At 39.2% G+C, this 17701-nt stretch overlaps 1 protein-coding gene across 12 annotated transcripts in view; it reads left to right on the top strand.

Annotated features, from left to right (window-relative positions):
* The window catches only part of Elavl2 (ELAV like RNA binding protein 2), a 124776-nt gene that overhangs the window by 64111 nt on the left and 42964 nt on the right, over nucleotides 1–17701 (top strand). The window lies entirely within an intron of this gene.

Below are 17701 nucleotides of genomic sequence, written 5' to 3' on the forward strand. Positions count from 1 at the left end.
TTATTATTATTATTATTATTATTATTATTATTTTGCTGTTGTTTACAGTCTGTACTACAGATTAGCCTGCAGCTCATCATGAAGTCAGACTGGTTTTGAATTCATGACAGTCCCATATTAGCTTACTGAATGCTGAGATTACAAGTATTTTATTTTAGATGTATTTTAACTGAACACTGAATTTATTCTGAGATGAAGGATGCTGCTTTAGGAAAAATGTGTGCAGGACAGCAACTTTCAGTTTAACCTTTGTTTTGTCAGTACCCCTGAACTTTTGTAACTGAACATTTTAATTAGCTATAAGGAGACATTTTGTTTTAGAAAGAGGGGGTACCTTACAATAAAATTCCCCCACTAAGTCACTTTGGTACTTCTACTTATAGTATGTATGATAAAGTCTTGGCTAATATGTTTTCAGTGTATGAATAACTGCAATGATAGAATTGGAGAATAGTGGGAGTTTGTGTTCTGTTTCTTAACAAGGAAAGAAGATGTAGCAAATGGGCATCCTCTTCACTGTAAAGAGAAAGAGGAAAAGATAGGAAGTTGGGCATAAGTGATTCCCCATTTGCTGAGTTTATGTAATAGGTAGTTATTAAGTTCTTATTTAAGTCCAAACCTATTTAAGGAATGTTCTTGGAATGAGGAGTTAATGGTTCTTACTGGAATTGTTTTAAAATACTAAAACCACATGACAGTAAATGTAGATAGACCCCGTGGGTCTTTCATGTAAACTTTGGTGGTGCATACAATTACTTTACACAGTTTGTTTGTTTGTTTGTTTGTTTATTTATTTATTTATTTATTTATTTATTTTTTGGAGCTGGGGACCGAACCCAGGGCCTTGCGCTTGCTAGGCAAGCACTCTACCACTGAGCTAAATCCCCAACCCCTTTACAAAGTTTATGGACAAGCAAATCAAACCAAGTTTTGAAATGACGTTTCCTTAAAAGTGGTATGAAGGGTTAGGCCAGGCATTTGACTACTTAACTGGTCATGTGATCATGAACAAGTTAGTTCCTAGCTTCACCTCTGGTTACTTGAGGTTAAGGACAAAGATCACACTGAGGGCATTGAGGACTTCCATCCAGGTAATACTTTGAGCAGCTCTGTAACTGAAGCTCAGAGTCTCACTTTTTCAAGATCTCTTAAGTGCCTGGAGCCAGTTTCTGTGCTTGTGCCTCTTTGTTCTATTCCCTGAAGCTACAGAATGAAGACAACAGACAGCTTATCTATTCACATCAGATTAAAAAGAAACCCATTGCCTCCAAGACATACTGACTAACCCCATCTTTAGCTAATTGTGTTGCTTCTGTGTTTATTATCTTGTCAGAAGAGTTCTCTTCAGTTGAGAACTTATACTCAAATGCATCAGATTTTCCTTTAGTGGTGTGTGCACATGTGTGTATGTGCGTGCGTGCGTGCGTGCATGTGTATGTTTTGAGGACTGCAGTATGGCGATTGAACCAAACTCTTCATACATGCTATAGGGGAGATTCTATCACTGAGCCGAATTCCTGGGTATTTTCAGGTTCCCTTTACAAAGTGAGAACTGCCAGTATATGAATTTAATAGAGAGTTTTTGAAAAGTTGGGCAAGGTAGAAAACAGTTCTGCTCACTATACTGGATTTTATCTTTCCAATTTTTTTAGTACAACAGTTTCTTTGCATGTGTATTTTTTTAGGCTCTTTGAAATAAGTAGTAAAGTGTGGTAAATGGCATGCAGGCTATACCATCAGTTTCTATGATTTCTTGTTCAGTTGCTCAGTGGCAACCCTACCGATATAGGATGAAGATGCTTGACTAGTGTGTAAAAAAAAAAAAAATCATATTTTTTTTAAATGAAACTGGGAGCGGTAAGTGAAAAAGCTTATCCATTTTTCATATTAGACATTTGCCACAGAAAACATCATGGGGAGGGGGGGGGTTAAGGGGATGTTGGCCTGGAAACCGGGAAAGGGAATAACACTGGAAATGTAAATAAGAAATACTCAAGTTAATAAAAAAAAAAAAGAGAGACTGAAAAAAAATTTGGAGTGTAAAAAATAAATTAAAAAAAAAAAAAAGACTTTTCCATATCTTATCCCTGGGTAGACATCAACTGAAATCATCTTATTTTTTCATAAACCCTTTACAGGGCTGTTATGAGGCATAGCGGGGTAAATTTGAGTTCTCAGTCTTCCTATCTGTGGGCTCTTTGGCTTCAGTGCGGTAAGCAGTGGTAATGGAAAGATGTGGCTTACCTCAGACATGCGGTTACATGCTGAAATGGAATTGATTCTTGATGTCCCTTTGCTTCACTCTCCTTGCAGTTAGAGTTCATGATTGTGTAATTTCTATTAAAATATCAGGAAAGTATATTAACTCAGAGTGGTGCCTAAAACCAGTGCAGGCCAATTGAGATCAAATCCAGTATGGCAAAGGGAGTTGGGCCCACAATCCCACCTCTATGGTGGAGTGATTTGCAGTTGTTAGCTGATGAGAAAATAAGGGTCAGTTTTCTCTTAAGAGTGTGCCCCTGGTAAGTTGACTGTGGAAGACCACAGATTCAAGAATATTTTAGGGCACACATACTAGTCTTGAAGGGTTTTGAAGGAAATTCCTTGATACAGGGTTTGGTGGTTCTGGGTGTAGTTAGTAGGATGACTATTAGGAAAATGCATTGTATGAAATTTGAAACCTTCAACTAATAAAGCCTGAAAATTGCAGTTGGGTGTGGTGGCTCATTTCTTTAATACTAGCACTCATGAGGTAGAGGCAGTCAAATCTTAGTCTGGACACTAGCCTGGTCTACACAGAGAAAATTCTAAAGATAGCCAGGTCTACATAGAGATTCCCTGTCTCAAACTTATTCTCCCCCAAATAATAATAAAATAAAAGCAGAAAACCCAAAGTATTTTAGTGTGAGATAAATATTTTAGTAAATATTTGCAGACAGACATCATTCTTTACATTTCAATTTTTAATTTCCACCTAAAGTTTTTTTGTTTTTTGTTTTTTTTAAATAGTCACTGGGAATATAAGGAAAGCTATCCAGAGAGCCTATTGGAAATAGGAAAGTCTAGGAAATCCCACAGTGGGTGCCATAGTCACACTGTGTGTACCATAGTAATACTGTGTGCATGCTTTCCCCATTGATTTTCTTTGACATAGTTTTCTGCTATATGTAGTCTAGGTGGTTCTGAAACTGGCCATTATCCTGGTTCAGCTTTCCAAGAGCTGAAGATTAGAGGTATATATGGCCCTAATAAAGGTTTTCAGAGCTACAAAAGCCCTCAAAAATTATTAATCACTTACCAGTTTAGTCTGAAGTTCTTGCATTTGTAGTTTGGTCAGAGATGATGATTGTGGTCCTATGATGAGCATGGTACCTAGGAAGCGTAAGTTAGGAAGCCTAAGAGTAGAACAGTGGCTAAGATTCTCATCTCATTATTTGCCTGGGCATTTTCTCTATGCCTGTTCTTGGTGGTAAGAGCTCGTTTTGAATTTAACCATAGAACAAACTAATAAATAGGTAGAATACAACTTTCACAGTGCTACCAATGGGCCTTCTTGTAGAGAGGGTGTTGTATTTGGAAAGGGAATGGAAGAGTTTTGAGGTCAAGACTGAAGGTTATGTCACATAAATAAAAACACCCACGCTTCTCTCACAGTCGGATCTATGGCTGTGTACTCGAGTGTTTTAGATCAGTGATTCTCACATCTGGCAACAAATTTGCCTAAGGAAGTTAGAACAAACCAACCAACCAACCAGCCTTAGATGCTGGAAGCTTTGTAAATCTGAAGCCAATGACCTCCAGAGCTGATTGTAAGCCTCAGCAGTTGAGGAATAGTGGGGATCTCTTGAACTGTGGGTACCCAGGCACCTGTAAAGCCAGTGCTCTAGACAGTACAAGGCACTAGGTCTCATTCAGACTTCCTGACTAGGAATCGTAAGGGAGACTTAGAACACCATAGGAGCCTGTGAGTAACCCATGGATTTTCTTTAGTTCTATCGGAAGACAGCAAGAGGGGTTCCTAGGTCTTCTACTCTTGGTAATGGAGTGGCTGAGTAAGGTGCTGATATTGAAGTGCCTCATTCCTGACTAGCTTAAGCTTAAAGTATCCTTTCATGACTACTGGTTTCTGATGAATTCATTCTTAGCAACTAGGATTAGAAGTGTTAAAATTCAGACTCTTGGGGCTCTGTCTTTCCTGACTACCTGCCCCCATGTGTATCCCTCATGTAATTTACTTTCCCAAACAGGATAGTTGGGTCATAGTCAAGTTTCCTTTCTTGGAAAAGGCAGGGCTCCCAGAATTACAGTTTGGGCCTCAGCTAATGGGGGACAATTGTTTTATCTTTGGTGCCTCACTTTTACTCATTATCATCCTGTGTGGGTGCCTTCTGTGCTGACTTTGTTTGCCTCAGGTTATAAGTTTTCCAAGGACCTGATGCAAAGCAAACAAACAAAACCTCCAGGGACCCAGAGACTTTGCAGGTGTTGATCACCTTGAATGGTAACCAGAGGTTGTTTCCTCTCTTGGGGGGGGGGGGGGCGTGTAGCCAAATTTCATTCTTAGCTTCCTGAGAACTTTAAAGCTGGTTTTTATCCTTGTTTATCCTACCAGAACACTGTGATTTTCAAACATTTTATACAGATTCTCCCTCCTTTTTTAAGTAAATGTAATCTTAACTCCTCAGGAATGAAATAGATAATACTATTTTTTTATTAGTCTAATACATACCTTTGAATTTAATAGCATTTGTTTGCTTTCAGTCATGGTGGACACAGGCTGTTTTGATGAATACTAATTTGAAAATACAGTGCTGTATGTCAGTTATTATTTGGAGTGGATAGAATGTCAAGTGATCAAGAATTCTGAGACAAGTAGTTAACAACAGCAGGGTGGCCAGGCGTGTGGGTGGGCAGGAATTTCGAAAACACCCATCCTGAGCCTCCGTGAGTTTAATCAGAAGGTTAGCTAGCGGCAAGGCTGCATGTGTTTCCAGGTCAAAGCCCCGGATAAGCACTTTGTAGATACCTATCTAGCTCAAATAATTTATTTTTAGATTTTAGAGCTAAGTTAATAGAAAATAAAATTTGCATCGGATTTATGGAACTATAATGAAAATTTGAAACATCTCAAACCAGTAAACTATAGCAGAGAGAAACTTGTGGATTTTATCAGTGTATTGTAGATTATATTTTTTTTTCATGTACCTTTTTCCTTTCCAAAGGTTATGGCTAATCAGTCATCTCAGATTATGAGCTTAACATTACAAAGACTTGTCACAAAGGTTTGGGGAAGGCTTTTTTGAATTTATTCCAGACTCATTTTTGTTGTGTTACTCAAACTGTGTGTGTGTGTGTGTGTGTGTGTGTGTGTGTGTGTGTGTGTGTGTGTACTCTTGAATATGTGTGAAGGTCAGAGCAGGACATCCAAATTGTTCTCCACATTGTTGCTTTGAGATTGGGTCTCATTAAATTGCAGGCTTGTGCTTCAGCCTTGGTGATAGGGATCTCTCAGGATCTTCCTATCTCTGTTGTTTAAAGTGGTTTGGCCATGCCAGGCTTTTAACATGGATTCTAGAAAATTTGAACTCAAATCTAAATCTTGAAGTACTTTTGCCCACTGAATCATCTCTCCAGCCCTGGACTAGGTAGTTTTAAAATACTGTTTTCAATCTCATTTGTGTATGTATGCCTACATGAATTTACATGCAGTCACATGCATGTAGGAGCGTACAAAAGCCAGAGGACACTGAACTCCCTGGGACTGGAGTTATAGGCCGTTATGAGTCACCCAATGTGGGTTCTAAGAACTGAATCTCTGGGTTCTTTATCCCCTAGTAGGTGTTTTCATAGAACAGTTTTTGGTGTCAGTGTTGATTAATGCCAGTACATAATTACTGAAATATATACATATCTCATAAATATATACATATGAGCTTAACATTACAAAGACTTGTCACATAGGTTTGGGGAAGGCTTTTGAATTTATTCCAGACTCATTTTTGTTGTGTTACTCAAACTGGGTGTGTGTGTGTGTGTGTGTGTGTGTGTGTGTGTGTGTGTGTGTGTGTGTGTACACATATCTCATAAGTACATATTTAAGAAGTTAGATACACTACTATACCACTCTCAGGAAAATATTCTAATCTGTTAGGTTTAGTGTATGAATACAGGAAATTAATGAAATTAAAGAACTAGTTAAATAAGAGAGTGAACAGAATATTTTTAAACAGAAAAAGTTTGGTTTTTGAAGGATGGTAAATTTCTGGACAGCATTTAGAGAATCTATAAGGGGAAACAAAACAGAAGAAGGGTTGTTTTAGCCAGGTATGTTTGTGTGAACTGGTCTCAGGCCTACTGTCTGTCATGAGAGGGGCCTTCTTTAGCTGATGTGGGAGGAGGAGCACACAGACCCTGGAGGGAATCTATGCCTTGCTTTTGGAAGAACAGGAGCCGGGCAGAGGTCTCTTCTTGTCTTTGTTGACTCTTGTCCATCTTCAGCTTAAGTAGTGACCCATATAAGAGCAGACTATTTTAGGGTAATATTGCGGGATTTTCTGTTCAGATATGAAGCTGAATTAAGTATTGTATTAATTACTTTTCTATTAGTAAGATAAAATGCCATGACCAAAAGCAACTTAGAAAAGAAAGACTTATTTTGGCCTATAGTTCCAGAAGGAGAGGCCATAATAGCTGAGAAGGATGGTATTGGCAAAGGTAGGTGAGAAAGGAGGCTTGGCTGATCACCTCTCACCTGAAAGCAGGAAGCAGAGAACCAACTGGAAGTGGGATGAGGTTATACATTTTCATAGTATGCGAAGCTTCTCAGATTTGGTAACCTCCGCAGTGCGGGCAGCTGGGACTAAGTATTGAAGAACATGCGTGTGTAAGGGACGTTTCTCATCTGAAGTACACCCACCCTCATCTCTACAATGGACTACAGAATCCGCTTGCCTTCGATGTTTTCACTCATTCATTGCTTTATTGACTTGGCTATCATAGGACTCCAATTTACTTTCTTAGACTTTGTCAAAAATCTGAATTTACTGGGACATTTCAAAATTCTTGCTGGAACATTTCCCTTGAATCCGCCTAAATGGAATGCTTGGTCACTGAGGTTAGAATTGTACTTCAGAACTTGCCAGCTTCATCTGAGCTCCTTTTCTGCTAATTGACTTTCACCTGAGCACACTGCCTCTGCCATGTTCTGTTGTGGAAACCCTTCTGAGAAAAGGTCAACTTGAACAAATACTTCCTGGCATTTTATTTGTGAATGTCATTTGACTTGTTAGTTCTGTATACAGTGATTTAATTTTTTTCTCCTTACCTTTTCTTCTCTTTTAAGTTTTAGAATGTTATAGTTTGACATTATTTGGGTCCCTCTTTATTGGACATAAACAACACACACTTTCTTTTTCTTTTTTATTAAGTTTTGAGGCAAGGTCTATTAACTCATTGTGTAGCCAAGGCCAACCTCAACTAATTCTCCTGCTTCTAGCTTCTGAGTCTTGCGGTTACAGATGCACACCCCCATACCCAGCTTTGTAATTAGGTACCCTTTGAGGGTTTTAAGAATTGGAATAGCACTGGTATCTCTTACAGTATTGTGAAGTTAAAAAAGGCATATTGGGGCTGTAGCTGCACAGTGACCTCATAGGCAGAGTACCACCCACACCTCTGTCTCATTTAAGGGCTGACCATTGTAATTTCAAATAAATACTCCTATTTTGTACTTTATACATCCTTGAAGGGAAGATTTTGGAGGGGGGTTTGTTTAAGCTGTGTTTTTATTCTCATGTTAAATCAGTGCAGTGTAGACTTACTAGAACTTTCTAAACACTTGAATTAAACACTAGTTTTAAAAATAGTACTCCATTTTTATAGGCGATAGAAATGGTTTAATTGGTAAGAGCATGAGAGAGCAAATATGTAGACTACTTACATTCAGTCAGACTCCTCAATGCTTGTGAGAGAACTGAGTGTGGCTGTTGACAGCTATAAACCCTAGTATGGTAGTGTTACGTGAGACACTTTAGGATCTTGGGGGTTCACTGGCCACTCAGCCTAGCTAAAAAGTAGCAATCTCCAAGTTCAGTGAGAGACCCTCTCTCAAGAGACTGAGGGAGAACATGAGGCAAGAGGACACCATATATCTCCTGGCTTCCATGCGTGCTCTGGGCATCCAAACATGCCTATGCACACATGCGTGCACGTATTCAACACTACACTTTTTATACTTGGTTGAAGTCCAGCCTGGCCATTTGGCTTGTCTTCTAGCCTTATTAGATTTGTTTGATTCTGAACTTAAATTTGGCTTTGGAAAAGCATCTCCTAATACACTTATTATCTATAATTCTTACTTTTCATTGTCTGGGAAGAATACAGAGCTTCTTTTATAGCCTATATGTGAATATCATCACTAGCCGATCAAAGAAGGCATAGAAAGTTAAAGGAGCCTAGAAATTTCACTGACAGTATTACTGCTATTATGCCAGCCTCAGTGATCTAGAGCTCTGCTGTCTAGGAACTATTCTATGTGGCATTGTGTGTGTGTGTGTGTGTGTGTGTGTGTGTGTGTGTGTGTGTGTGTGTGTGTGTGTGTGTGTCTGACTTAAAGTGTGAGGTACCCTCAGCTTACTGACCTAAGAACTGAGCAAATCGTTGCATTTAGCTGTAAGGTGTTGATTAGAAAAATGTCAAGAGTGACTTGCTTGCACTTTTATTGAAGCCCTGTTCATTCAGCTGACTATCCTTTTAATGTAAATCACAAGTACTCCTGCTAACATTCTGATTTCATCAACTAAGGCTTTCAGATAGAGAAGTACAGAGAACAGTGGCTTGCATGTAAGGAAGCCCAGTATTTCTGCAGTGTTAGCACATCACAGGACTTTAGAAGAAGAAGAAGAAGAAGAAAAAAAAAAACGCTGCCTCTTTGTTTTCTTTTCTGTTGAAACATTCATTGAAAACATTTAAAGCACTGCTTCCTTCCCTCACACAGATTTCTACAGACTTCGGTTTGCGTGGGGATGCGGGGCGATTTCCGAGACGGCATGGTTAACTTAGCAGATGCAATTTTACATCTTGTTTTCCTTTTCTGTTAAGTCCTTATGCATATTGTGAATTAGAGTTTATTTTTAGTTCTTAATGAGTCCTTCTCTCATCATTGTACTTTTTGTTGCAATTCTGTTTTCTACATAGTGCTTTGATTTTGAAGGGAGAAAGTGTGTTTGACTTACCAATTTTATATTTACACCGTTCTCTTAGCTCAATTAAAATGTTATGTTTCTCCATGCCCATGATCTCTTATAGCCTGTTTGACCTTGAACGCTACCTTTAGGAAGTCAAATCTTCCTTTTAAGAAGAAGTTTAAGGGAGGTATAAATGCAGATAAACTGTACACTAGAATTACTGTGTGGCCTTCAAGGTCACTGGAAGGTTTGCTTCCTCCCATGTCGATGTTTTAATGTCCTTGTGAGTAAGAGCTGGTCATTAACATTGAGATCTACAGTCTAGTGTCCTCTGAAATCTTCCTGACCTTGGTACTCATGAGAACTTTCCATTACATAGCTGGCATCGACGATAGTTGCTCTTAGTCTACTTTATATTTTTTCTTTGATTAATTAATTAATTTATTCACCTTACATCTGGATCCAGTCCCCCATTCCCCTCTTCTCGGAGTCCCAATGCCTCACACAGTTCCTCACTCTATTCTCCCTCTTGACTTCTGAGAAGGGTGTGGTCTGGGTACCGATCCACCCTAACACAGCAAGTCTCTGCAGAACTAGGCACATCCTCTCCCACTGAGGCTACCCATACAGGGCAGCCCAGTTATGGGAACAAGATCTATAGACAGGCAACAGGCATCAGGGACAACCCCCGCTGCAATTGTTGGGGGACCCAAATGAAGACCAAGCTGCACATATGCTAAATATGTGGATGTGTTCTTGTTGATTGGTGGTTCAGTTCTGGGAGTCTCCAAGGATCCAGGTTAATTGACTCTTGGTCTTCTTCTGGAGTCTATATCTTCCAGGTCCCGCAGTCTTTCCCCAAACACTTCCACAAGGCTTCCTGAGCTCATCTAATGTTTAACTCTGGGTCTCTTCATCTGTTTTGGTCAGACGCTGATTGGGGCCTCTCGGAGGACAGTTATATTAGGCTCCTGTAATATAGCATAACAGAATATCATTATTGGTGTCGGGATTGGTTCTTGCCGGTGGGGTGGGTCTCAAGTTGGGCAGTCATTGGTTGGCCATTCCCTCCATCTCTACTGCATCTTTGTCCCTGAACTTGTAGGAGGGACAAATTTTGGGTTAAAGGTTTTGGAAGTGGATTGGTGTCCTTATCCCTCCAATGAGAGCTCTGTCTGGCTACAGGAAGTAATTACTTCAGTCTCCATATCTTACACTGCTAGAAGTCTCAACTAAAGTCACTCTCATTGACTCCCTGGGGCTTCTCCCATACCAAATATCTTCCACATCCTAGAGATGTCTCCCACCCCTCCCCCATCTGTACACTCCCTAACTCTCCCTATATCTCCTATCCTTCCCTTCCCCCTCTATCCCCTCTTCCACCCAGTTCGATCCCTTCATCCACCTCCAATGACCATTTTATTTTCCCTTATGAGTGATTAGTCAGCTTTAAAGCAGTCCAAACAGTCTGATTGTGGTGTCAAGCCAGTGGACCCCTCTTCCTAAGAGAAGTAGTCTAATGACATCACAGGTTTATCCCTTGGAGTTTTGGCTTTGCCTTGTAATCTGAGTGCTGAGGCAGCCCTCCTCAAGCACAGTGCCTGATCCTTTAGCTCTGTTGATTCACATAGCGCTCACTTTCCCAAATGCAAAGAATTGGGATTCAATATGTTAAAACCTCAATGTTTCAGACCATTGTTCTAAATCTTTAAATTATTGGTGTTTCCAGGCTCTTATTGGAGGGATACATTTATAGTTCTTAGAAAAGATGGAAATACAGAATTCTCAATACTGATTTGTAATATATATATATATATATAGTATATATATGTATATGTGTGTAAATATATATGTATATACATATCCATACATTTCCTTTTATAAAGTATTAGAAGTCCAAACTTTGACAGAATGCCAAGGGAACATTCAATAACCCCTACTTTCAGGTTCTAGAGCATCTAAATCTAGACCTCGTGTTAAAAATCGATACAGAAGAGAGCTAGAAGGATGGCTCAGCAGTTAAGAGCACTAGCTGTCCTTCAAGAGGACCTTGGTTAGATTCCTGGTACCTACACAGTGCATTACAAGTGTCTACTGCTCCAGTTCCAGAGCAACTGACACTCTTCTGGACTCCAGCACTACTAGGCAAGTTCCTGATACAAAGACAAAAATACCCGTACACACAAAAGAAAAACAAATCTCTAGAAAATAGATTCAGAGTCATCTGTGGTTAGCTTCCTTAATGCAACTGAGATTTTAATCCTTGGAAAATGCTGTGTCTGGACCTGGTCTTCAGTGCAAGGGAGCCTTATGTTTTTTACTGGCTTTGGGCCAGATGCTACTTTCCAAAAAACCCTCTCTCCTTTTTTTGAGGGGTACCAAGGTATCTATCAGATTTCTCCAATAGGAACCAACAAGTGAGAGTGAGAATTTTCTTCTGTAGTTTGGTTTTCCTATTTACTAACCTCCTTTTCTAAGTAGCCTTCCATCCACCCTTCAAGAAACTTGTCCTAAACCCTCAGAGTGGAGCCATTCCCCCTCACCCCCAAACATCAGGAATGATTCTGTGTGAATTCAGTATCTTGAAGCTGCCTTGGGGGCAGATGCTTGATACATATGCCATTAGGAACAAGTGGTCAGTGGCTGTTTTGCAACATGTTAGCTTGTGTCACTGAGTAGAGCAGTCTTCCCTTTAAATCTGGGGTCTACACTGTGAACTCCTATCTTCCCACTCAGCATCAACTGCATGCTTGCTTATGCTGGAACACCCTTCCACTCTGACTGGGGACATCATTCCACTTTCAGTGACCGACTGTGGTTGTTTTCAGGAGTTGGCTACTGACAACTGAAAAGCAATTGCATGTGTTGGGACTTAACAGAAAGCCTTCCTCCTAATTTTATGAATTTAAGATAATAGAAAAGTAATACTTCTCAAGTCTTAAATTTCTATATTAACCACATCCCATCCCCTCAATGCTGAGGACTGAAACCAGGGCCTTGCCAATGTTAAACCCGAGTGGGGAGGAAGGACCGTTGCCAAGGCTGTCATGTCTTACCTGCTCACCGTGGTGCTGCTGTTGTTCAGCCTGTGTGAGAACTTTGGATCCGTTCAGGAGTATGTGCACTGCTGCGTTCCTGATTCGAGGAGTGATGCTTGTGTGTTAAAGAGGAGAGACGAAAGGTCATGGTTTGGGGTAAGGTGGAGAGCAGAGAACTGTTCTTATGAGGAGAGGTGCACAGAGCAGACTTCTTTTGCTGTTCTGAGCTGCAGTGTAGCAGCAGTCTTGTGTGGTTTGCTCATGACCTGCTGAGTATGCCACCTGATAGAAGGGGTTTTGTTGTAGTCCTTTATGTAGCAGCAAGAGGAATATTTCTTTTTGGTTTAGATGGAAAGATTTGTAAGGAGCTTTGTGAGTTTAAGGAAAGTTGTCTTGTTTCACTTATTTGTACCATTCTGCATGTGACTTCTCTTTCTGTGTAGTGTGGTGGGAGGCTAGGCTGTGGGCATTGCCTCCCGGTCTGCTACAGAAAGTGAGGCCAGTAAAAGGACTAAGAGTCACTCAGGCAGTTTGCTAAAGGACCCAGATTCTTTTTCTGACTTTGTTTTTAAAGACACAGTCTTACTCTGTGGCAGACCTGAAGCTCAGTCTTCCAGCAATTCTCCCTATGAATTCTGGGATTCCAGGCAAGAGCTATCAGACCTAGCTGATGTTGATGTAGGCATTTGAAGAGTCAGTGGAAGGAGGAGATTGAGGCGGAGGCATTATCTGTCTGGTTTGACATCTCATTAACCCTGGAGGCTGCTCTGTAGCTGCCTTGTCTTTCTTCCAGTCACCTCTGTATATATTCCCGTAGTTCCTTTTTGCTAATTAGCCAGAGTAGATTTGTATTTCTCTTGATTTATGCTGTGATGAATCGTGCTTGTGTAATTCATATGTTTAATACTTTCTGTTAGAGTTGACTTTTGAATAAACATCAAAGGAAGTCTATATTGAGAGTACCATTTATAACTGTATAGCCTATATATTTAATATATATATTTATTTAATATATATGTAATATATATATTCATGTGCTTACCTCATGTGAGTCTGAGGTGCTGGATCACCTTATATTTACTTTGATTGCCAGTGTTATAAGAAACAAACGTCAGATAGAACGATGTCAAAGCAGAAGAGGCACAGTAAGGAAGTACTTCCTCCATCATTATCTCATGGACCACCTCCATCCTCATTTGACTGTGTGTCCTCCTCATGCTTCCTTGAATATGAGCACAAATAACTGTAGGAATGGGAGAGAATGATGTTCTCAGACCTGTAGGCTGCTTCGGGCAAGCACTGGTTTTTAGCTCAGAGGTTAGCAAAGTTTTATAATTTCTGTTGCTTATAGCAACTGTTTACCTATCTGGTAGTCAAACCAGACTCCCTTGTGGATTACCTTCACTCATTTGCCTATGTACTCATTTTTAATTAATGCTGCTTTGTGGCCATGTACATGAGGAAATGTGTGTACACTCAGAGGTATTACATTTCTGTGTCCTTTTTGATTTATATATATATATCATTTTTACTCATTTGAAAAATTTTTTGGTTGGTATATATTTGTTGTACACGGCACAGATTCGTAGGAGCATTTACATATAATTATATAATGTACCTTTGGGCATATTCCACCTCTATACCAACTCTTTTCCTTTTCCCCACTCCCTCCTCTCATTAGTTCCTTGTTCCCTAGATGGGCTTGTGTGTGTGTGCCCACAAGCGTGTGCGTGTGTACACACACACACACACACACACACGATCTCATGTGTCTATATGGTATCTAGAACCTACAAGTAAAAAAAGCCTGCGATTCTTGTTTTTCTGGAACTGGTGTAATTTATTTCTATGGTTGTCTCTGGTTGTGCCCATTTCTCTGCAGATGATATAATTGACGTCATCTTCAATTCTGTCTGCCATAGTTATGTTCTTTATTTAGTCAGCCTTGAGTTCTCTTGGAAGAGACCGTACATCTTATTTTATTTGCAGTGTATTTACTTCTCCTGTTTTCCTGCTGCAGAATCATAAGTGTAATTATTTAAAAAATAAATTGTTCAATGTTACACTGTTACGTTGCAATTTGTATAAGCTTACAGGAATCAGATCCTTGTTCTGGTGAGGTTGGAGCATAGGAAGCCTGACTAAGAGGACAGCAGACTTTAGGAGATGATGGAGAGAATCTTGCAGAAAGTCTTAATTAGGCCATACATTCTTCACCTGGAAAAAACCAAAACAACAAAATTCCTTTGAGGATTGGAAAACAAAAACAAAAACAAAAAACTGTCTTAGCTTCATAGTCACTTAATGAGTAGGGTTCTTGTTTGTTTTTGAAAAACATATTTTTCATTTTTTTCTTTTTTCCTGGTGATTTCTTGCCATATATCCAAGAAAGAATTTTTTTAAAAAGAACTTAATTCTTAAGTTATATGTATATCATATATATATATGTGCCTGCCTATTGACATGTGCATGTAAATGAAGTGACTTTAGAAGCCACAGGAGGATTTTGGATCCTCCCCAGTAGTTGGGAGCACCTGACCTGGGCTTTCATCAGAGCAATGCACTCGGAACAGCTGAGCAGTCCTCTTTGGCTTGCTCCCCTTTTCTTTCCTAAAACTGGATAATGGCACCACGACAAGTTAATTTTGATAGGTATGGTGTAGTCAAGAGTTTCGGGGTAGCAGTCAAGACTGAAAAGAGACTGTGTTCTTGCTAAGAGTTCATATTTGACATAGGACAATTACTGGATAAATTTTGATGGCTGAGATTACCTTTAGTTATCCTGTTCAGCCCCAAAATCTGAAGAATGGCCAAGAAAATGAAGAAATTCTAGGTTAATTTCCAAGTTGTAATGAGTGGAAGACATAACATTCAAGTTGCTAAGTATTGTGGAATAGTTAGTTGAATTGAATATAAGTTTAATTTGTTATATTTTGGAGAGTTGAGATAACTTTTTCATCCAAAGAATGATGTTACTGGGCATGGTGTCTCCCACCCATAATCTTGGTGCAAGAAGCAGGGGTGAGCCAATTTTTAATTCAAGGCCAGCCTTGGGTATATAGTGAGACATTGTCTCACAGTAAATAAATAATAGATAAAACATTTATAGCTATTGAAACAATGCTTATTTTAATCTCAACTAATTTCAAAGGTATCTGAAAATTTTATTACATGAATAAGTCACAACCGTGGATGTTTTTAGCCTGGTACAAGTGCTTGAGTGCTTTTATTGGGTGCAATTTGGGTGTGGATGTGGATTAAGAACCCTAGTATGGTATCAGTGGTGTTTTGTGTTCAGATCCTTTTCAGTGTAGGTTTTGTTTTGTTTTGTTTTTTCTTACTTGCTAGGAAGTACCTATTTTGAGAAAAATTTAGTGTTTGGAATGTACATGAAATACCTTAATAATGTTGTCAAGTAAGGAACCTAGATTAAGTACATCATAGTTTGCATTGATTTGAGAATAGGGCTCAACTAATCAGAGATCTGGCAGCATCACAAAACTACTCTGTCGCTCCTAAATAAAAGAGACCATTTTACAGCCTTTCCTGCTCTTTATAAATAGCAAGTAAGAACTTGTCAGTAACAAGCCGGAAAGTTGCTGCACACCAAAGGTTGAGTCAGGAAAGAGCAGAAAGGTTGGCATTGAGTGAATACTTTATTTCTTTGTGTTTGCTTATAATTGGATACATAATGCATTATGTAGTGTTCTACCCTATATAGGAAGTTTTTTTAACCAGCCTCACTCTAGCACACAGGGCTCAGTGAATTTTTTGGAACTAATTTGACAAGGATAAGGCAGATGTGGACATTGTGAGCACAATCATTAGAGAACACTGTTGGCTTAGCTTTTGTTCGCAGATGAGATATGTTAACCAATCTAGGTGTCCAACTCCTAAGCCTAGTTTGCAGATAGACTTAAGTCTCTAGCTCTAGAAGGGACCTCTCCTTGTTCTAGTGTTAATTTTTTTTCACAGAGTTGCTGTATAATGTGGTCCAAATAGTTGGACATAGAAGTTATATTACTTATCAGATCATCTCAATATTTTTTCATCTGATTACACAAAAACATAGCACATAGAACATATAAACCACACAAGTTGCCTAGTGTCAAGTGAATGGAAACACTATATTTCACATTCTAAAATGACTTAAAATTTAGATGATCATAAATAAGCCCCTTTTAGATTTCTGTCCTGCTAGCGATGATAGCATAGTAGTAGGAAAGATTACTTCTGTATTTAGAGTTTTCTTGTTTCACAGAGAATATATAACTGGAATTCGCAGCAGTAGTTGAGTGTACTACATATCTGGCATGAGATAGATTACACTGTCACCATAAGAGTACAAGGCAAGCTTCTGCCTCTGCCATTCAGTTAGTGATTTTCTGTGATACCAGTGCAGACAGAGCCACACTATTCCATCATCTAATGTGTCATTTTTATCTGCATACTAGGTTTTTATTATAGTATCTGTGTGGAGTTTAGACTTGGAGGTTTACAATATCCCCTTTCCAACCTTGAAATGAAGTGATTGTAGGGAAATGTGCATGTGTGCTATGAATGTGACAGTCATCATAGGAATTACACCATTTTGTATTTCTCTTCAGAAGCCAACTGTTAATTGATGGGCATACAGCCATGTGGTCCAAGTGGTTTGCTGTAACATAAGCTACCCCTTAGCAAAAAGAAAATGTGTATTTATTTCCATCAGGATACTTCACTGACTGCACTTGTAGGCATGGCTTTCATCTGACCCATACCTTTCCACTTCTGTGAGTACTGCCAACTTCCTTGTCAATGTGGTCCACTGGAGTTGTTGCCTCTCTGCTTCAGAGACCGCTCTCCTGAGGTCCCAGAGGCTGTGTCTGCAGTGTTTACGTAGGTTTCCTTGTACTGAGTATTGATACTCCAACCTGCCTAAACATAATGATACCATTGGAGGCGGTTTTCCTAGACATAAAATTCACTGCTTTTGTGTGACGATGTTAAATTTAAAGGAAAGAAAAATATGTTTCTTAAACCCTTGAAGGAAATTTTAACTGTGTTCGTTTGTCAAATATAAACTAAGAAAAATGTACACAGGAAGGAAAATCCTGTTATTTATGCCTAGATCTTGGTGCTGTCTGAGGGCAATGGCAGTCCTTGAGAAACTTAGTTCTTTATCTTTGCTAAAAATATCACTAATTGAATTATGCTCTTTTTGAAAGAAAAGGAACTAAAGTGGGCACTTACTCCAGGTAGAGCTTGACACGTGTCACATTGTAGAGGACATATTCAGTAAAATGAGGCTTTTGCTTTATAGAATTTTTTCACTGTATGATTCTACAGTGATATGATATTCTTTCTGTAATGAGTGCCTCTTCTCTAACCTTTCTTACCATGGTATCACCTCATTATTTGTGATGAACTTAGACTTGGGCTAAGTGTAATTTGTGAATCATATATACAGTTATCAAAATAATGTCCTACGATAAATTC

This window comes from Rattus rattus, chromosome 1 (assembly GCF_011064425.1).
Source record: "Rattus rattus isolate New Zealand chromosome 1, Rrattus_CSIRO_v1, whole genome shotgun sequence".
In the NCBI taxonomy this organism is placed as follows: Eukaryota; Metazoa; Chordata; class Mammalia; order Rodentia; family Muridae; genus Rattus; species Rattus rattus.